The sequence below is a fragment of the Poecilia mexicana genome, unplaced genomic scaffold (assembly GCF_051168715.1).
Source record: "Poecilia mexicana isolate PSO_F unplaced genomic scaffold, ASM5116871v1 scaffold_15, whole genome shotgun sequence".
Taxonomy (NCBI): Eukaryota; Metazoa; Chordata; class Actinopteri; order Cyprinodontiformes; family Poeciliidae; genus Poecilia; species Poecilia mexicana.
In genome coordinates this window covers 27,499,727-27,522,432 of record NW_028263384.1, presented here as the reverse complement: position 1 = coordinate 27,522,432, position 22,706 = coordinate 27,499,727, and positions in this window count along the sequence as shown.

Genomic DNA, 22,706 nt, shown 5'->3' with positions numbered 1-22,706 from the left:
CTGGTCGAGGCAAACAAACTAGAGTTTGATTAAAGTGGATTAAACAGGGTTGGTGTGAATGGACCTTAAGATGTTTTCCACTGCAGAATCCAGACTTTACAGTTGGAACTGTCCTTATAACCCTTCCCAGATTGATATGAGCTGTAACATTCCTTATGTGATGCTAACTGTGGTTGTGTTAACACACCTCCTTAAGCTCTACAGCAGAAAATTGTTTCCTTTCTGCTGGAAGCCACACTTGTTGATCAGTGAGTAATCTGTATTTGCATTTCCTTTTTTAAAAAGTAAACTGTGATGAGATGACGCAGCATGTCACTGACGTAGTATAACAGCAAATGATGTGGCATGCTGTAACACAACATAAACTTTGACTTACAGACATGGTCTTAGAAGTGAAAGAAACTCTTTGCTCTTGCGGTACTTAACCTGCATCCTTGACATTTGCCAGTAAAGCAGCCAGGGTGAGATTAGGCCTGGATGGATGTCATAAACTGGTCAGTCTAAATATAGACGGGGCCACAGAGGGTGCAGTTATTGTTACACACAAACAGGCATGCATGGACTTGCTTGTCCAGGATTAAATGTACACTTGTGTCCAGAAACACACCCAGACACAGATACATGTGTATTTTCTTTCATGCATAGCAACAATTTATAACTTCTGAGAGTGAAAAAGGCTGATCGGTTGAGGTGTTTCAGATTATGTTAGAAAAGCAACAGAATGAAAGAGTGATGTTTTGTAAAAGGCCATTAAGAGTTGGGGTACTTTGAGCACCACAGGGGGAGAGGCCTTGTTTCCAGGACATGCCTGGAGGTTTTGGCCTGCAGTGACAAACGGAGAGTCTGTCTGGCTTAGAGAGAGCAGTGGGTCGTGTTACTCGGAGAAACACTGACCCCCAGTGTTTCAACCAAAAACACAAAAGGACCAACATGAGGGCCAAAGAATGTTCAGCTCTTTAATATATATAAAAAACATATATTAAAAAATATACATTTAAAAAAATTAAAAAATATCTTTTTAAAATATGTATTTTTCAATATTTTGCTCCAAGTATGGAGCTGAAGATGTTTTATCTGGAGTAAAGTGTTGAAAAACTTTATTTTAAATGATAAATATTTGGAGAATCTAATTCATGCCTTCATTTTCTGCTGTTTTAATCAGTAATCTATGAACAGAGGTGGGTAGAGTACCCAAAAATATCCATTTTGACAAAAGAGTCAACAGAAGGATGAAAATTTCAAAGAGGAACAATGTGATAAATGGAAAGAGGGAGATAAATAAGTAGCCAAAAATTATACCTAAGAGCAGAACTACTTCCACATAGTCGTACTCAAGTAAAAGCAAAAAGTAGATAAGAAATTACTCACAAGTAAAAAAGTATTTGGTAAAAGGTTTATTCAAGTACTGAGTAACTGATCAAATTAATCATTTAATATTTAAAAATTACTTAATCAGATGGACCACATATGAAGTTAAGTGGAAATTTTGGTATTTTAAGGATGAAACTGACAATAATTCAGATAAGTAACAAAAAATAAAATGTTTCCAAATCTGTTTTGACCAATAAAAACTGATGAAACGTTAACAGAAACTGCAGGTGTGTGTCTGTTTATGGTGAGTTTTTGGTTAAAACACGTTTGTTTTTCATTCAGTGGGTAGAAAATCCAGACATTTTACTCAAGTAAAAGAAGAAATACTTCATAATAAAATTACTCGAGTGAAAGTTAAAATACTCCTGAAAGTAAATTTTTCCAGAAAGTTACTCCGGGGACTGGGTACCGCCCAGCTCTGTCTCTGAACAGCCTGGGGCCTCAGTGTCTCCGTCCCCTGCTAGCTTGACGGTCCCCTCTCCTCCCCAGCTGGCAGAAGTTATGGCGGGCCACAATGTGCCTGCATGACGGGCCGGTTCGGATCCTGAATGAGGGTCCCACAGCCCCACTGAAAGGCTCCCATTGTCCGGCCCCACCTCCATCAGAGATCATTAATTATGGGCCGCGGAGCACGGCTCTGAGCGCGATCAAATCCAACCTCTACATTCCCCTCCTGTTACAGCATAAACACGCTGATGAGGCTGAAGGGAGCCAGCCCCTCCTCTTCCTCCTGCTCTTCCTACATCCTTCTTTTCTATTCTGGCGTTTTTAATAAAGCCAAGCGGACTGCTGAGGACTTGGGGGAGGCAGGTTGATGGTTTCTGAATGAGAACAGGAAATTGGAGGTGATTTCTTCTCATTTCATTCTGTCCATTCAATCATCTCCAGTGGATTTTAGAGCTTAGCAGAGTTGGATAGTAACCAGTTACTCAGTTACATTTACTTGAGGAACTTTTTTTGAAAAATGTACCTTTAGAAGAAATTTTCCTTTTACTTGAGTAATTTTATTGTGAAGTATTTTTACTCTTACTTGAGTAAAAATTCAGGATTTTCTACAAACTGAATGAAAAACAAAATTTATCCAAAACCTCACCAGACACACACCTGCAGTTTCTGTTACAGTTTCATACATTTTTTATTGAAAGAAACTTTCAATTTTAAACTTTATTTCTTGTTATATGAATGATCATTTTTGTCCTTAAAAAAACCAAAATTTCTACTTAACTTTATATTTTGGACCATCTGATGATGTAATTTGATCAAAGTCTACTCAAGTACTCAATCAATACCTGCTGAGGTATTTGGTATTTTTACCAAATACTTTTTTACTCTTGAGTAATTTCTTGCTACTTTTTACTTTTACTTGAGCAAAATTATGTTGAAGTAGTAGTTGAGTATAATTTTTGGGTGCTCTTTTCAAACTGATGTAGCTCAATGTCCTGAGTCTCTAAATTTGCACCAAACTCCATTTTCCCTCTGGATATTGGTTTTAAACATTACTAAATAATTTACAAAAATAGTTTTGAACCACTTGGACCTTAATGAAACTTTATTTTTAATTGTTAGCCAAAAGTAACAGGTGAGACCAACTTGTATCACTCAGTTATGCTAAATAACAAGAACAACTTCAGTCACTTCTTGGGTTTTTAATATAAAGTCAAGATTTAACATGATTTTAAATCCAATTTTATAACAGATTGGGTTCATTCTCACCAGCCATGTTTAGTAAGCCTAATTCAAACTCTAGTTCATTTGTCTGGTTCGTTTTTGGAGGAGTGAAAAAACTCTGATGTGAACCAAAGAAGCTACAAACCTGGGTCTTGGTTCGGTTGAAATGAACTATGGTGCAGTTTGAATGCAAATGTGAACGCCAAGCGAACCAAACAAAGCTCCAGAGGCAGGGAGAGGACTGCAGCGCATGGTATTCTGGGTAAATACAACCAACTCAAACATGCTAGCCTAGCGCTAGCAGGAGAAATGACTTGTAGTTTTTGTTCCCGGCGGGAGGTGGGGTACACCCTGGGCAGGTTGCCAGTCTGTCGCAGGGCAACACAGAGACAAACAACCTTGCATACACACACTCACACGTAGGGGCAATTTGGCAACCTGACAGTCATGTTTTTGGACTGTGGGGGGAGAACCGGGGTACCCGGAGGGAGCCCACCATGCACAGGGAGAACATGCAAACTCCATGCAGAGGGACTGGGGACGGGAATCGAACCCAGAGCCTTCTTGCTGCAAGGCAACAGCTCTACCAACTGCACCACTGTGAAGCCCCCTTTAAGCGAATATGTGTAGCACATTTCAGCAACGAAGTGCTTCACTTGATAAAAACATTACACACCATGAAATAAGCAGCAAATGTTACATTTTGTCAAACCCCATCTTCAAAATCACAAAGAATATTCATAATCAAACACACATCGATTATATTGATCGAAATTTCAGTTATTATCAATCAAAAGCAACTCTATACAGGTGGATTTTTAACTTTGACTTAAATGAAGTCAGTGTTTCGGCTGTTTTGCAGTTTTTTGGAAGTTTGCTCCAGATTTTTGGAGCACAGAAGCTGAATGCTGCTTCTCCATATCTGGTTCTGGTGATCTTGATTTTGGTTCTAATTCACTGAACTCATAAAAATATTTTAAAGTTTATTCTCAATTACTTTACCAATGTGGAATCTGTTCTGTGTTTTTACACTTTAAAGTTAGATATGAATCATTTTAGAAACTGGTTAAAAACAGATTATTATGTCTTCATAAACTGAATGAGGGTAAGTTTAATTTTTCTCACATGTCTCCGGTATTAGTTTTTAGTTGTAAAGTAAAATAAGAGGGCAGTATGAATTTACTGCCTGTAAAGGTCCATGAATGATTATGTGGACGTTATACTATAATGTTTGTGTAACTCAAACTGCCGCACATGTTTTGTGCTCAGTTTTGGGGAAAAGCGTCAGAAGAATAAAGTCGTTGGAATCCAAAAGGGATAAAATAAGAGTTCATATAATAAAACCGAAATGACATCATGTGGTTTCGTTATTGCTGTGCGCTGTTGCTTCGACCTTGGGGGATGAGACGTTACATTACACATCCCTCACTAATGCGACACCACCCAAGAACAGTTACTCAACACCAAACTGCATTTCGATTCTGACAACAAACTGCGGTCCAACAGTCAGACCGCACTTCCATCCCTGGAGTTTGCTCCGTATATTCATAGCAACTCTGCGCGTTTACATCACAGCGAGCCGCTTTGGGCCGAGCGCGTCTCACTTTCCTCACAGAAACCTCATGTGCTCGGAGTTTATGAGGCCCAGGCGGCGATCGGGTTTGTTTTTGAAATGTTGTCATGTCGTATTTACTGAACAGATATGGAGTTTTATTTTATCCATTCAAGGATCTGGATTCAGTTGAAGGCTCTAAATATGAAACAGTTTTTTCTCGAAGGGGTGAATAATTCATCTCCAAAGTGAAACACGTTGCACAGTAACTTATTCCAACGTAACTTTTACTGAAAGTGAAGACGGAAAGCGAAAGAAGAGACATTTTAAAAGCGGCTGATGAACAGCTCTGCCAGTGTTACGTCTTTTGCATATGAGATTTGAATATAATCAGCATCTCAAGGTCACAGTGTCACACTGGGAAACTGTGGGCTTTTAGTGGCCGTTACAGTGATTTTGTGTGGCCCCCAACTGCAAAATAATAATATAATTTTGCCCTACACCTTTTCAAACAAATAATGATCTAGTTAGATATATCTGTTTGAATGTGATTATGTTTGAAATAAACTAAACTAACTAAAAAAACATCTTGAAGAATGAAAAGCAAAGATGATAAATCCTAACACAAAGTAAAACAAAATCAAAATTCATAAAGCTGCAATTTCAGCAGACAGTGGTTCTAGCACTGAGTTAGCAGCTTGTTTATAAATGCAGGCCGCACTTTTCAGAATAATGATCAACTTCACAACTCATTTCTACTTTGTGTTGCTCAATCATATAAAATCCCAAGTAAATCCTCTGAAGTTTGTTTGAAATGTGATCAATTGTAAATAAAAACGTTGTACTTCAGGCCTCTGGAATGCAGATATGCTGAATAATATCTCTGACCTCAGAAAACATAATTAGGAGAGTTATCGTTTTTCCCCTTAATCATGAAATTCCTCTCCTCCTCTCCCTCCTCGCCGCTCTGACCCATGGCTCTCTTCTTCCCCCAGAGAGGAGGTTACATAACGTATTTCCAACACTCCCCTGTCGACACACACACACACACACACGCTCCTGCAACACTTCATCAGTTCCTGCCCCTCGTTGCCCCCCTTCCCCCTCACTCTATCCTCACACAAACACACACATCACACACCTGTCAGCTGTGAAATATTTCCCCCAGATCTCCTCGAGTGGACACTGAACAGACTCTGGTGTGAGTTGAGAACCTTCTCATGCCCCAGATACTTCTCCTTTTCCCTTTTCCACACCAGCGCCATTGCTCCCCCGCCCTCTTCCCCTTTCATCTCTCAGACAAACACTCGCTTGCATTAATCAAAGCCCCCCACCCTTCTCCTTCAGTAGTTCTGCTTTACATCACTGATTGGGGATGTGACACAGCCCCCCTGCTCGATTGGCGTAACTAAAAGCAGCACTAAAGTAAAAGTATCAACAAAAATAAGCATCACAGTAAAAGTTATACGCATTTAGCTAGTTTTTGTACTTCCATTTAACTCTTAACTGCTTCAAAAACAGCCCAAGCGCTTAAAAAACCCACCCAGATGTTTTTGTGGCAATAAGTTAATGGAAAACGAGCTGTTTAAATTATGTTCTGATTGTTAGGTTACATTCAACGTGCACTGTGCCGTTACCTAGCAACCCACTAGCTAACCAGCATGTTTGGTTAGCTAGTTTTACTACTGTATGCCCTGTACAATGGCTGCTGGAAAAGACAAGTTCTTTGTTGTTAACTTATCGTCCGGAAACCACTTGTTGCATTCTTGTTGGTTGTGCAGGAGGCTCTACTAATGCTTTTCAAAGATGTCTGGTAGGACAAATGAACATCTGCTAGCAGCCATTTTCACGTGCAAGTGTAAACGTTGAGTTTCCAGCTTACTTGGATTTAAAGTGACAAGACATCCTAAAACAGTTCATATACAGATCTGATCAGACTAAAATCTCATTATCTCAGAATGATTTTATGCAAATAATGTTTTGATTTGACCACAGAGCTACTTTTAACTGTTCAAGGAAGCATAATGGGTCACCTTTAAAGCTACAGTACTTAACTTTCATAAAATATATATGTACATTTTTTACTTATTTGTTAAAACTGTTGCCATGCTGTGACAGTACAATATGAGACAGATAATCTGTGGGACAAAAAAAATCCTGCTCCTTCAACTTCTCCAACTAGGGGGAGGAGAAAAGACAATCAGAGCCCGGAGAAGGGTCTTTGCGCCGTCAATCATGCCCATGTGCACACCGCTCACCCTTTCTCCCTTGCTCTCTGCTATGATACAGCTATTTCCCCGTCAGCAGGGCCTGTTGTGAATGCTAAGACTAGTTAGCATAGCCACTGATGATGGCGGTGAGTTGTTTCTCTGCTATTAGCACATTTAGCAGCGCATTTACAAGGTTTATTAACAATGCCCTCCTCCTCCTGGCACCGATTGGCTGTTGAAGCCATGCATTTCTTCAGATAGCAATAAAAGCTCAGGGAGGAGACTGATGTTTTCACATATCAGTCTCATATTAAATTGTCACAACATGGTGACAGTTTTAACAAATATGTAAATAATGTATTTTATTAAATAAAAGTTGCATAGAGTAATTCTCTTGCACACAAACACAAGCCGTATCAAACTGCGAGTGGAGCCCCACGGCTTCACTAAAGGGGCAGTGGGTGTGGGTGTGAGGTTTGGGGGTTGACACCAAGGTCAGCCATGTCAGCTCTGGGCTGCAGTGGGTGGTGTTTAGGGGTAGTTTGGGTGAAGACAATAGGACTCCCTGACACCTGAAGAGAAAAGATGCATGGTAAAGAAACCAGAAATGAATGAGCGGTTTGTCACAGTTTTCTGAGAAGCAGTGTTGGGTTTTCGCTGGGAGGCGTTGGGGAGCGGGAATCCTTTTGTGGATGACAATTGTATTGAAATATGATGTTCCCGGGGAGGCGTTTGTATGGAAGGTATTCGCTAGTTAATAACAAAGTGCAAGTGAGCATAAATAATGGCAACAATGAGATTAAAACAAATAAAATGGCACAGTTTATTTTTAAAAGTTTGCTTTGTCCATAACTGAATGAAAAGCATCTACAATTTAAAAAAAATAACTTTTTCAAAAATCTGAAAGTTAATTCGATACTGTGCCAAGCGAAAGTATTCATATCCTTTTAGATTTTGACATTTTAAAACCATAAAATTATATGCTCCATCTGGATTTTATGTGATGCACCAATAAAAAGTACAATTTAAAAATTTAATAGTTAAAATTTTTTAGAAATACAAATCTAAAGATTAGGCATCTATATTTGGCCTAATTTAACCCAATATCCATAAAATCAAAACCAGTCCATCACTTTCTACTTTACTTTCTCTGAGGTACACAGAGGAAGCAGTGTCTCATTTGAGACAGATATAATCAAATTTCTCCTTCAGCTGATGTAATGCAGGAGATTTGAGAAGTATTAAAAAAAACCTCTGCTTTCGTTGGTCTCCTAGCAACCAGCACAGCCAAGTTTGCTACAATTTGGAGGTGTGTGCATTTCTTCATGGCTGCTTATTCTACTCCAGGATTGAGACTATTGGATCCAGTGACATTAATTGGTAAGCGGTTTGTGAACTGGTTCCTGCTGATAGTAGCACAGTGAAATCGTGGTAAAAGTCCTGTAAATTAAACTCAAAGCGATGGTGAGACATGATGGGTTTTGCTGCCATTTGGAGGATTGTGAGTTTGATTCCAGTTTTCCATCTTAAAACAACCTTAAAGCAGACCACAATGAAACGGGTCAGTGCAGTGACCAACATGAAACAATGGCAGAAATCCTAGTACAACTGATGAAAAGTATTCCAGATTCCTTAAAGCCATTAAATAGGCTAAATACTAAGCTAGCTTTAGTATCAACTGACTGACATCACTAGGAAAAATACTGAACAGTGTGAAATAGGCATATTACTGTAGAACAGTCTATTGGGGATCACTGGTGGTCCACTAGGGCGCCCCCTAATGGTCTGTAAGGTACTGCATGTAAACGACTTATTTGTGGTGACTTGAAGTCAATGTGTGGTACTACAGCTAGCTTACCAAACGATTGTGGTTAAAAGTAATAACGGATAGGTGGTTTAAAACCGGGTGACTCAAAAGAGAAACTGAAGATAAAAGGGGAAAGAAAACGCCAGGAATACTTAAATCAGAGGAAGTTAAGTAATGCCTACTGAGAGTATTAATGTCATTAATGAGCAGTTTGATTCTTTAGAACGGCTCTATGCCATGAATGAGACTAAGTTGGTGAGAACTGTTCATTGTTTTTTTACGACTTCATTAGCTTGTCATTTAATTCAGTAAAACTAATTGAATCAAATTAAATACAAATATTGGTGGCTAATTTTATATTTATTGGTGCGGAAGAGGATTTTTGTTTCTGCCAAAGCAACTCAAATCTATTTTTTCTTTTATTATGCTTCTAAATTACAAATGGTCCTAAAATGTTAATGCACACAACACTTGGTAATATAGAACGAGTTCTTTTTTAATTTCCATGTATTCGATATCATTGGAAAGACTAAAATCCACACTTTCAGAATCTGTAAATAACTCAAAATGCCTTGAGGAGATGTGTTGACATTTACCAAACAACATAGATGGACAAAGAAAGCAAGTCCGTTAAGAGATTTCAGGTAGGATATTTCAACATTAGAGGTAGAAACCTCTTCACTAAGAAACCAAATGTCTTTATTCTTTCACCATTACATGAACCAGAACCTTCTCGGTACCAAACATCCTCATCATCAGCTAGAGACGCTCAGAAAGAGCCATTGGGAAAACCCTGACCTTACCTTCATCCTAGAGTCAAGTTTCTCAAACACAAAGGCTCATTTTAGCAAAGCAAATGGGATGTTATGCCCAAACGGTGCAGTTCCACAACGTTAATGTGGTTGTTGTGCCTTGCTGCTTTTCAACTCATTGTTATGGTTTAATTGACCATTACTTCACTGGTCCTGGTCCTGCTGAACTCATCAGTTCCACTTTGACTGAAAAAACTTGAAAACTCTCAGAAACTGAAGTGATTGACTTTTGGATGTCTCTTAGAAAATGGTGGGAAATTAACAAAATTCGAAATATGACACCAAATGAAAGATTATATGTTATAATTTTTTACACTTTTCCTCTAAGTACTTTCAGGCTGCGATAGTTTTAAACATTTTCCTGTTTGAAGTCAAGAAATATTTTTAAAAATCATGAAGAAAAAGGCAATTGTCACCGAAAGAGGCAGTGATGTGACAACCTAACTGACCAGTACTCGCCCAGATACTTATAAGCGTTCTGTGGTGAACCCAGTCCAATTGTAATTCATCAAAAGTGAATAATTATGTTAAATAAATGTAAATAATTATTTTAAAAAAAACAGTTTGACAGCATTCAGGTGTTACCAAGCACCAGAAACTAATTTTCTTCTAAAATTTGTCAGAAAAACCAGTTATGCAAGCAAACCATGCTGTAGTTTTGAAATACAATTAGTAAAATGGCAGCAGCTAAAAAAAAAAAAACATTTTACAACTAGGAACATTTTGAGAAGAACAAGAGCTGCAGTCATCTTCATAGTCTGAACGTTGACTCCACTAGAGCTTTATGCTGTTAATTTGTCCTCATCACAAGTCAAGATTTCAATTGTTTCATAAAACAGAAAGTGTTTTCAACATGAATTTTAGTAACGCAATTTAGTAAGCAATTGAAAAAGATAATTTCCTTTAAGATGAGATTTTAAAAAATGTCAAAGCTGCATTTACAACATTGAAAAGCCAAAATAGATCAAAATGTGGATGATATTTTTAAAATGAATCATTCTAATTTATGTTGGACTTGGATTTGGTCAAGAATGTCATTAGCGGTGGCGTTAGCACCAAGCTAGCTGTAGCTCAGTGCTACAGTTAGCACTATGCTACAGCACTAAAAGTGATGTTTCATCATTTTTCTGTAAAGAAAAGTTAAAATGTCAGATGATTGTAGAGGATCGAGGGAAACTCCAGAGTTCAACTTTCGAACCACTCTGCTTGCACTCAGTTCTCTGACAGCATTTAGCCCAGCTCAGTGTGATTGTCTCACCACACAGTTTCGTCTGTGTAGGGAAGTTGAATCTCCCTCAAAGCGACATGTTTCTTCAAATGATTTGAAAAACTACCCAAATATAAAACATGAAACTTCAGCATCCAGACAGCAACAAAGAAGAAAGCATTAAGTGCAGATGTTTCAGTGGTATTGAGTGTCGAGTTATTTTTTGACGCTGAAATAAAACCAGCTTCAGGAATTGTACTTTCCGTACTGCGACGGGGAGATTTACACTCTAATCCAGACCGTCACTGGAAAATTACTGAATATAATTATGTTTCACTTGTGTTTCAGTGCATTAAGTTTTTCACATGTGCTACCGTCGTTAGCAGATTTTTCCAAATGCCTCATCCTTTGCTGATTATCATGGGTTTAGCTAAACCTTTTTACAAAAAGGGGGTAAGAGAGTGGCACTGGGTTTGTTAGGTGTGAGGCTGAGTCAAGCACAGTCTGGGTGGCAGACAGAAGACGGACTTAGCCGAGAGCCTGGAGGTCCATCGACTGAACCCTCCTGATGGCGAGGCGAGGAGCAATGTTTAGGGTAGCTGCAGGCTGGCACAGAGTCACTCAGGCAGATGATTCTTTCTCAATATGAGTGGGAACAACCGTAAGTGGCGGCAACAAACTGGAAAAAAGCTAAATCTTACCAAGTAACTTTGATCTTGATTCTAGTACAAATATCTCAGTAAACTTGAAATAAAACAAAACTTATTTTGTTTACGCTTGTTTTAAGTCAATAATTTCTTAATATTGATGAAAAAGTTCTATTTCCTCCGGCAGATTATTTTAAAATAGGGAAAATGTTTTGTTATGAGTGAAATGATCTCCTTGTGGAACAAGTACTTACTTTAGATGAAAAGGTCAAAGTATAGTATTGTAGGTAATGAATATTCAATATAGGGCAGGATAATATGGCTGAAAAATGTATCACAATTTAAGAGTTTCACATCAGTCTACATTGATAATTATTGATTTTATTTTGTTTGTTTTAAATAGCTGAAATATTGCCAGACTTGTGGTGTTACCTTTCCTGTTTTATCCACTGTTTTCATTACAAGCCATTGTTGTTCACGTTCAAGCAGTTATGAGCCACAAAGCTGCTGCTGTGGAATTTACTCAAGATGTTGCTAGGTAACCAAAGAATTAGTGAGTTGCTAGGTAACCAAAGAATTAGTGAGTTGCTAGGTAACCAAAGAGTGAGTGAGTGAGTTGATTCTACCAACCTAGCTGGCAGTTATGGCTATTTTATATCAGTTCAAAAGGCTAATAAATAGATTAATAAATACAAAAACAAAGTGTTTTATATCTATTATTTCAATATGTTTTCATTAGTTTAACAAACATGACATAGTTCTGGTTAGAGTTTTCTCGCAATAATTATTTATTCAACAAAAATGTTTTCACAATTTCAGTTTTTGTTGTTTTGTTTGTGTTGGTTAACTATAATAACCGTGCTCACTGGTGGTGGTGAAAAGGGGGGGAAGGGTACGAGGCACAGAAAGGGCAACAGAGGTCGGCGAGGGGCCTGAATGAGTGGCGTACTGTAGTTTGCATCTCTAAAAGCCAGCTCTGACAAAAAGAGAAGCGTCCTTTCCCCTGGCTGACCCGATAATGCATGGCAGGACCCAAATAGAGGCGCCATGCTAATGAGTGCATGCGATTAATGGGGAGAGGAGTTGGGGGCATCTATTGGTTCTTAATGAGAAGTGAAGCAACCCCCCCGTTTCCCAGCAGTGAGCTGGTTTCTGAGGGTCACTCCAGGCTGTGCTGCACATTAATGATGGACCACATACCAATAGATGGCAAAGGGTGTGTGTGCGTGTGTGTGTGTGGAGGGTTAACTAAGACAAAAGTAAAGCTGTGGAAAAATGCTAATTCACCATTGGCTCGGAAAAGGGTGGCGGCGATGGGGGGCAGTGGAGGAGGAGGAACCAAAGAGTAGCGTGTGAGGGATATTTTTGGGACGAGGGCTTGTGTGTGAGAGTGTGTATGTGTGTATGATTGCGTGCGTGTGGTTGTGGGCACAACAGAGAGCTGGAAACAAAGGCAGCGAAGGAGCGAAGCCTCGGACTTCGGGCCTCCTGTGTAGAGAAACTAAACCTCTGGCTGCATGCTGCTCTCATTTAAAGTCTGGGAGCGCATGATGGATTTAATCCAGAGCCAGTTGGAAAGCGATATAAATACAGAAACAGATCAAACGACCAGGATCTGAGAGGACCGTAGTCCTACATGGTGAAAGTCTGACTCCATCACTAATAACGTGAAGGATTTTGATTACGGATCATGAAGACTTTACCTGTTCTGAACAGTTTCTACTCTGTTTAATGCAGTTCACACGTTTAATCCCAAGGTCCCTTGTCATTGTTTTCCAATCCAGTCACTTTTATCGTCTATAGCTGCTTATCTTTGCTGGGTAGAAGCACTGAACCAAGTATACCTTGTGTGAACATGAGAAAGGGAGTGAAAAATATTAAAGCACAGGGAAGAAACAGCAAAACCCTTAAGAATTGGGCTTCTGTGGAAATTGAAAAATTAAATCTAATTTCTCTGTTTCTAATCCTTTGAGGTGAGACTGCTCTAGTTTCATAGGCCTGTTTCTTTTGTCAGGCTCTCATTTTCAAAACAAATCTCAAAATTTTGAAATTAAATTTTATTTCTTTGCAACCATTAATGTTAGACTTGTTAATTTGTGTGGTTACACTCAATGAATCCAACTTCTTTCTCCTTTCTGCTACCAAAGCTTGACTTTCATCAAATATTTAAATTCTCAGTTTCAACTTAGTGTAACATAGATGAAAGACAAATGATGTCAATGAAACAGGAAATGTATCTGGTTTAGGGTTTAAATCTAATGGCGTATGCTTAGCCCGAACACGCACACATGTAACCAGAGGAGTACAAAGTGGTTTTGTGTACTTTCAGGTGGTTCCAGTCCGATTTTTGCTGACCCACTTTCTCCTCCAGCCTGCTACACTGAAGGGTTCACACCCCGGGAATAGCTGGCATCCACAGAGGGAGGGGTGACAGATGAAGGGTATGAGAGGCTACTGTAATAGTGTGATTAATGAGCCAGTGTTATGGCAGCACCACAGAGAACAAAGAGACTAATCTACAGCACATGGGGAGTGGAAAACACTGCACATACCAGAAGGAGGATCTAAAATCGCCCTCTCGCATGTCTGCTGGTACGAACCGGGGCTGGAGAACACCGGACCAGGACATGTTGATGGGGATTCTTGGCCTCTAATGTTGTGTTGCATAATGTAAACTGAACAGAGTGTTCCTCCAATATTAGAAAAGGAAAGAGCTCATAGAGAGTGGATGAAAAAATGTATGTGTATTTTGTGGGAACCGATGGAGGTTTGAGTGTTGCTGAATGATGTCGGGTTAATCTGGAGGGCTCAGGTGCTGCACCTCTGTCTGCTTGTCTAATAGTTACAGGTGTGTTTCCAATAAGAACTCTGCAAAATCACAAAGTCCTACCAAGTATTTTTGGTCTAGTTTATAGTGCAAATATCTTTGTATGCTAATAAGACCAAACTAACTTAAGTTACTTTTCTGGCCTTGTTTTAAGGAAATAATTTCTTAATTATATTGATTTTAAAATGTACTAGTTCCACTGGCAGATGATTTCCCTTATAACAAAGCATTTTCCCTATATTATACGTGAAATAATCAATCAATGAAACTAGAACTTTTTCATCAATATTAAAGAATAACTGTATTAAAACAAGCTCAGGAAAGGAACTTGTAAGTTAGTTTTGTCTTATTTCTAGAGCACTAAGAAACTAGACCAAAAGTACTTGGTAAGATTTTGTGTTTTGGCAGTGAAAAGCAGTTTTGGTCAGTCACTTTAGCTTGAACTCACAAAGGAGGTTTGAAATAAAAAATCAGGCACAATAAGGTTGGTTTTTGTTGGATGTTATTAAAGTTCTCTTGGCATGTCTTAAGAGACTCCTTACGCTTAGTGAAAAGATGTAAAAAGAAAAAAATCATCCGCCAAATTTCCATAAACAAGATCTTAGGGAGGTACAACATAGTGTCAAATCTGTGTGTGCGTGTGTGTGTGTGTCTGTGTGTGTGTGCGTGCGTGCGTGTGTGTGTGTGCGTGCGTGTGTGCGTGCGTGTGTGCGAGAAAGAGGGAGATCTGGGTGGAGGAATAATTGACAATCCAATACGTCAGACCAGTGCTCACTGGTGTTAATGGGTCATAGAAAATTTTAAGCAGGACTGACCACATCAGCTTCGTTCCTAAGCTATGATGATCCCATCAAACTCAAATTTATATAAAAAAAACAACCTATGAAAACACTCTTATGAGCCTGGCTGCCATGACAGCAGCATCCTGCCTGGGCTCTCCTGACGAAAAACAACAAAACAATCTCTGATAAGCAGCTGGAGATACCAAACTCTGCAACGGGCCAAGTCTAAGTTTAACCTCAAGTCTCTTAGGGGCAAGCACAAGCCAAGTCTCAAATTTCTGAAGGGTAACTTCAAGTCAGGTATCCAATGTTTGAGGGGCCAAACCTAGACTCAAGTCTTTTACGGGCAAATCCAAACCAAGCCTCAGGTGTTTAAGAGGCAAATACAAGTCAAGTCTCAAGCCACGAGCAGAAGGTTCAAGTCATGTCCCAAGTCTTTGAGACACAATAAGTTAACGAAAGTCAAAACCAGACCCCAAATCTTTAAGGGGCAAGTCAAAACCAAGTTCCAATTATTTAAGGAGAAAGTCCAAATCAACTCTTAAGTCTTTTAATAGTAATTACAAGTCAAGTCTAAAATCTCTGAGGAGCAAGTTCAATGCAAATCTCAAGTCACGTGGAGAAAGTCCAGGTCTCAAGTGTTTGAATGAATAGATTAATTCAAGTCTTTGAGTAGCAAGTCCAAGTCAAGTTTCAAGCCATAAGCATAAGGTTCAAGTCAGGGTCTCAAGTCTATGAGGGGTAAGTCCAAACCAAGTTCCAGTTCTTTAAGGGAAAAGTCCAAATCAACTCTTAAGCCTTTGAGTAGCAAATCCAAGTCAAGTCTCAAATTTCTCAAGTCTCAAGTCATGAAGAGAAAGTCCAGCTCAGGTCTTAAGTGTTTGAGAGTCTAATTAGAATCTGGAGTCTTTGAGGGGCAAGTATAAATCAAGTTTCATGTAAGATATAATCCAAGTCTCAAGTCTTTAAGGGAAAAATCCAGATCAAATCTGTGGTGTGTGAGTCAGAGGTCATATCCCTCACAGAGATATGACCTGTGAGAGACGAATACAGGTCATATCTCCCATATGTCCTTCCTGAAGCAAGTTTTGCATCTGCACCTGTCTCAAGATGTACGTTTTATAGACCTTATGCCGAATGCAAGAATGCCACAATAAACTCTTGCAAATTCGAGCAAATATAACCATCAGCTCCTTCAATAAGGCAAAGCCACTGAATCAGACTGATCACTGCCATCAGTCTGATTGGTGTTTACGTGAAAACTAGTGAAGCAGTTCAAGAAACACGTGAAACTGGGTGCAACAGTTGAAAGACGAACTCCACCTCTTCCTGTTTAGACAGGTACCAGCAACGGAAAGCCAACTAGAACCACAACATCCCACATTCAGAGATGTTATGATTATCTGAATGTGGGATGTGTTGTATCGGGTGACTAGTCAAAGGTTCTTGTCTTTGTTTTATTTGCATTTTGAACTCAGACTGACCTGTGGGAAAGCTAACGTTACCGTTTTGCCTGACAAATAACATCTGATGTTTTTAGCCGAGAAGCCGGAGACAAAAACCATGAAGTGAAGGAAACAAGGGCACATTTAAAACAAGATATAAATTCAAATACTCACTACTCCAATTTCATTATGCAATAATACATTAAAACAAGCTACAAACAAACATTAAAATGTCAACTTTTTTTTCTTTTTACTGTTTCGGTGTATTATATCTTTAGCTTATAATCTAATTTGTATTTATGTGTGACAGGAATTCGTGTGTTTTATATTAAAAAAAAGATAGTAGATTGTTCAGAGTGATTTAAATTTTTACGATATGTCGCAGAGCTTTGAACATGTTCTTATAAAAGCTGTGTTTTGTTGATCCCATAAACTTTGGCATCAGGTTTCTCTGGGTAACTGAGTTTGTCTCCCCGTTTCTTTTATGAGATTGTGTCTTGACTGCAGGTCCAGTTGGAAACAGTCTCCTGCCTGGCAGAGAATGAAAGACTTCCCTGCCCGTTTCATCCCTGACAGTCCAGAGTCGCCGCTGAGCCGACTTTCACTCTGGGCCTCTGGCTCCAACTCTTGCAGGTGGGCTAAGACCTGCTTCAAGGTCCCCTCTGTGATGTGGGCAGTGAAAGCAGTCGCTGGCTGGATTCCTACCACCAGTTTCCCCTCTGAGTCTTTATCTTTCACAGCTTTGGCTGAGGTTGAGGAATTGCCCAAGTGGGTTAGGTTACAACCTGTCGCCGGTTCTCCATCCTTTGCATTCATGTTAAAGAAGCTGTTTGGTAACAAAAGTCAGGAAACATTTTATTTTAAAGTTGCTTACCTTCTCTGTTTTTTTAGACAATGTTTGTACAAATATGGAAAATTCAAGACTGTGAATAGAAAACACTAAATTATTGGAAACCAAACTGTAATTATATATCGAAGACAAAATGGGGTAAAGAAAATGCTTAAACTGCTATTTTTATTGAGTATATGAGAGGATATGATAGCCAGAAGTTGTTAATCGGATTAACTGACCATTATCAAAGTGATCACCTCCAAAGACTTTTGGTGGTTTTCTTGTCTGGAGCATGTTGATACAATGTCATAATGGAAAAACAAGTGGCAGTTGTCACTGTCTGTTAATCTGAGAAAGGTCAGAAGGTCATCTCTCTAGAAGAGTTTTCTTATTAACAAGTGGAAAAAAAGACAGCAGCCAAAAACATGATGGCTCATTAGAAGGTATAAGAAGAACATTGACATGCTGAGGAAGTTGTTACCACCACTAGGAAGGATGCTGGCCCCCGTGGACTGATGGCAATGATGCAGATTAAGGTTTATGATAAGATCATTTAAAAAAGACCAAACACGTTTTTTTGGGGGGGGTGGAGAGTTGCTCTTCTCTCAAATTAGTCACATCCGGGTGAATGAAAAGATTTCTCACACTGTGTCTCTGTCAATATTTGAGACCAAAGTGGAAAGGTGTGGCTGTAATTCAGAGCATCTCGCTTAACCCCCCCCCCCCCCACCAAATCAGAGCAAACGCCTCATAACAACCAAACAGTGGTGAAGAGGTTCAGATGGGGGCTTGTTTTGCAAGAACTGAACACCTTCCAGTCTGAGTTGACCTTAGAATCATCAAATGCCGATTAAACTTTCGGCTGAAGTTTGGACCAGATGGGTCATCAACAGGGCAGCCCTAGCCCATAAGGCGGAAAAAACCGCTCATGTTGCAGCGGCGCAGGCAAAGTTCTTACCTCAGCCTAAGTGAATTGCTGCTCTGGGATGTTGCAAATCTCAATGCACTGGAGCGACAATGCGAGACTCGTACTCTGTCATGTGAAAACACTTTTTCCTTGCCTGCCTGATTGCGTTTCGACTGCAGCTGATTCATTGCTGATGTAACCACTTAGATGTCCCTGACCTTAAAGGTGCACCAATTTATTTTCTCATGTTTGAACCAGCTGCTCTCTGCCTCGTTGTCACAACAAGGAAAGATTATTACAAGCTGTTACACACAATAAAACATTACTGTGCAATTAAACGCAGTCTATCATATTAGCATAAAAACATTTAAACAAATCTATGCTAAGCTGAAACAGCCGAGCATTTGTTTAGTGGATCATTGATGCACATCAAACAAAAAAAGACACGCTGTAAAATGGTCCATAGCTGGAGAACATTTATATTACGCTCAGTGTGTGATGTGCAAAAACACGGATAAGCTTCATATCCACACAGATTTCAGTTATTTCACTCTTGAGGTCATGAAGCTGTTTTTCCATCACTGGGTTCTCAGCGTGACATGGCGATCCAAACAGCAATGAAATATTACTTGAGCCCGGGTTATTAAAACTGTTATTAGCATGGCCAATTGGGGCCAAACAGGACCTGACTGTCACCCTAATGACAGGGTGTACTGAGGGTTGGGGGAGAAAAGAGGGGCGGTGGGCTGCTGAAACCTCTGACCATCATCCAGCAAACAGCTTTAGTAGATCCCCCACTATTACCATTCATCCCCCACCGCCAACCATCCTCTTATCCCCTCTGTGAGCTGGGAACTCTCTGGTTCCTTGGTCACATGAGGCACATAAAACTGTGGTGTTGCCATGCAAAGCCACAGATATATAGGAAAACAAGAACAGACCCCTTTGCACCAACAAGAGCTGCAATCTGGGTGAACAAGACCAGAAATAAAGACCGATCCTTCAGCAAGTAATAATTTAATAGAGATGACTAAACAATAAGAAGAATGACTAAAATTATCTTTGTCAGTTGAAGGGAAAACTTAAAAGGGTCCTTCCTGAATCTCAGATGGTTTGTGGCGCTTGTTTTTATCCAGGTTGGTACTTCTGCTTCCTTCCACGGTCTAAAAACACGCAATGATGATTCTAAACTTAGCAACCAAAAGAGTCTGGTGACACAATTTCCTGTCTCGTTATGTAAGATGGTGCCCTGAGAAACACCTTACGAGGGTCTAAGCATGAAAAAATGAGATTTTGTTAAATACAAACTCCTGTGGCATCTTCAAATGATCAGTTTGGATGCACTCCTGTTAGGATTCCTACATAATGTCTCCAGGTTGAGCTTAGTTGTTTGAGGATTACAGTGTTCAGCTGGCCAAGGCCAAAGGCTTTGTTTACACAACGATGCTGGCACAAAACAGTCGGTACTTTTGGATGTTGATAAAAATGGAGTGGCATCAGATTTTAGCGGTTGTAGGATTTCTCTTTTGTCTTTGATAAAAGACCACCAGTTATTTCTCCTTCTAGCATTGATTCACACATTTGTTTTGGTTGCATTTACGCAGAATGCCCTGAGCCATTGTCAGCTTCCTGCTTTTGGAGCCGTTTCTGGTTCCATTTCAACCACGTCAGAGTTCACATCAACCGAACCAAGGTCTGTAGGTGGACCCAAGTTCCCTTTTTTGGTCTGCATCAGAGTTTGATTATGCATGCACACTTCCCCAAACAAACTTTACTTTCTAGATAAACAAACTAGAGTTTGATTAAAGAGGACTAACGCCGGCATGAATGCACCATTATTTATTTTGGACATTGGAGAAAGCCACCAGTTTTTAGTTTTGCAATAAACTCAGTCTGCTCCATCAATTTAAAAAAGCTTTCACAAAGAATATTTTTTAAACATTCCTTTTGCTTTCCCCCTTTCCCCTTAGTTATCATTACTGACTGACATCTCACCAGAAACTGGCCTTTAGTTTTCAGTATTTTAAGCTGGGCCTTCATTTTCGTCACATCAGGAAATGGAGTGGCTTTAAACCAATATACACAAGGACTCCTCTATGAAATATGACCTCCAAAACAAAGCTGTCCCTTCACTACCCTCCCACAACCTCAGCCAACACACCTCAGTGGTATCCCCTTCTGAGACATGCATTCTCACCAGGCCCTTCACCTTCTCCTCTTCCAACATTTAATCACTCACATAAGGTTTCTGGAGGTGGGAGGTGAGTTGGGGGTGAGATCCTCAGACAGTTTGCAGGGTGAACCCAACCAAACATGTGCGAACACATATGCCCCCTACATTCTACCCGCAAATCGTTCCTTTGTTTATTTGGCTTCAAGAATGATGGTTGTCACAGCCAATAGCCTGAGCTAGCCACAGATTTACTCCAGGTGGCACTTTAGCTATTGTCCAGCTCAAGAAGCTGCCCTGACTCTTAACCCCTGACCGCTGGGGGGGCAGGGGAGTCTTCTCTGTGCCCCGACAAGAAGACAAGGATGGAGTTGTGTGTGGAGGGGAGAGGAGACATGGGGATTAGACCAGACTGAGAGGTTTGTGTGTGGAAACGGATACTCCCACATCTCCAGAGCGCCTGACCTCGCAAACCCATCTGAAGGCCATTTAAGTGATGCTGAGACGAAAGAAAAACCCAAGTTTATATCTGCCTCCTCCTGAATCTTTTAATTCATTCCCACTGCTTAATTCATTACATAAAAAATGCAATGATGCATCTTCTGCAGCATAGAATAACATAGGAGTACAAATATTGGATGAATCCTTATTGAATCTGTCTTACCCTACCCTAAATCTAAAAGTGTTTTCACACCTAATTTAGCCATTGTTTTCTGTTGTCGGTCTGTTTGTACTATGGCGGATGAAATTGAGAAAGTGGCAGCAAAATATTCTGTAGTGAAAGCTAGTGAAAGCTCAGATTATTCAACTCCATCTTTGGAAGCGTTGGAGGCGTGTCTAAATGCTCAAAACGCTTCAAACGCACAGCACTTGACGCACAAAACGTGCCACAACTCGTCTGTGGAGGCACTACACCAAGAACCACTGAAGGAAACACAAAAACCTCTGAAGAAGACACTGAGTGTAGGTTCCTTCTTTGTGAAATGTAAACAAAAAGAGAGTTGAACTAAAATGCATTATATTGGCGGTCGTTGCTATAGTTTTACTTCTCCCACACATTCACTCGTGTCCAGCCTTTGGTTTTAATTGGTTTTCTGGTTTGGTCCACAGCTTGTGTGCTCAGTTACAGCCTGCTGTGGTTCATAGTCATGGAACCACACAGATAGTTCACATGCCAGCTGACCTTTGCACTACCCAAGCACTCAGGTTTAAATATAGACTGGGCATTTGTGACACATGACGAGGGATTAAAGACACGTTCATACCTCTAGTCTAGATTCAGAGCTATTATAGGTTATTTTAGCACAGAGCTTTGTGAAATCTAACTTTTTAACATGGTGAAACCACAAACCCTGATGAAGTTTACTGGGATTGTATGTGGCAGACCAACATAGAGTTATACATAACTATGAAAGGAAAAGGCAACACAGTGTCTGGTGTTTTTGAGAGTGTGGTTTACTCTGCTACCCATGAATAAAAGTTAGTGCAGCTATCACCCTGAACACATCATCCCCAGAGTGAAACATGGTGGTGGCAACATCATGCTTTGGGGGAGTGGTTCTTCTTTAGCAGCTTTTCACACACCTGAAAAGACGAAGTAAAAATTTATTCTACTTAGGTTTTAAACCAGTTTTGTATTTGCAGAGCATTTAAAAAAATAATGAATCATTTTCCTCCACAGTCAAGCAAAACGTTAAGTTGGTATTTTACAATATTTCCCAATAAAATTTGATGTTTGCGGTTGTACCATAAAAAATGTGGAAAAGTTAAAGGAATCAAGATGGTTGAGATTGTATTTATTTCCAACCAATTGATTAATTAATCTAAAACATATTTATAATTTATTGTTTCTTATAGTTATTCATGATGCTTTAGTTTAAATTTGTTGCTGTAACTGTCCAGGATTTGTTTGTGGTAGCTTATGTTACTGTTTACATCCAGGCTTCTGTTTACAAACACCACTGAATCATTTTAATTTGAACTTAGTTTCAGGTAAAAGGCAAATTTCTGGTCAATGATTTCTTTGTTCAGATCCTACACCCCGGACATTAGAGTGGGAGGAGGTGCTGGTCCAGCACTTCCTGTTTGTAAAGGTTCAGGATGTCATTGATTACATCACTAGGTACAACCAATTAAAGGGAGTTATTTTCTCTACAGCATTGTTTATTCTCCTTACAGTAAATATTAATAACCCTACCCCTGTTTCTTTGTTTGGATTGCTTAGTTTGGTTTAACCTTTTTTCTCATGGTGCAGGCTGACTAGGTCCAATGAGTTTCAGTTCTGTATAAAATCTGTGAGATTCTGGGAACTGGCTGCTTCAGATGGAAAATTTTGAGCGGCAAGGATGCATCTTCAACAAATTAGCAGAAATGAAGATTGGTGGATGTCAGTGAAATCCAGGAAGGTGAATCTCGATGCGTCTTCTGATGCTACCTACCACTCCTCTTGATGTTTCTAGACTACTTTAC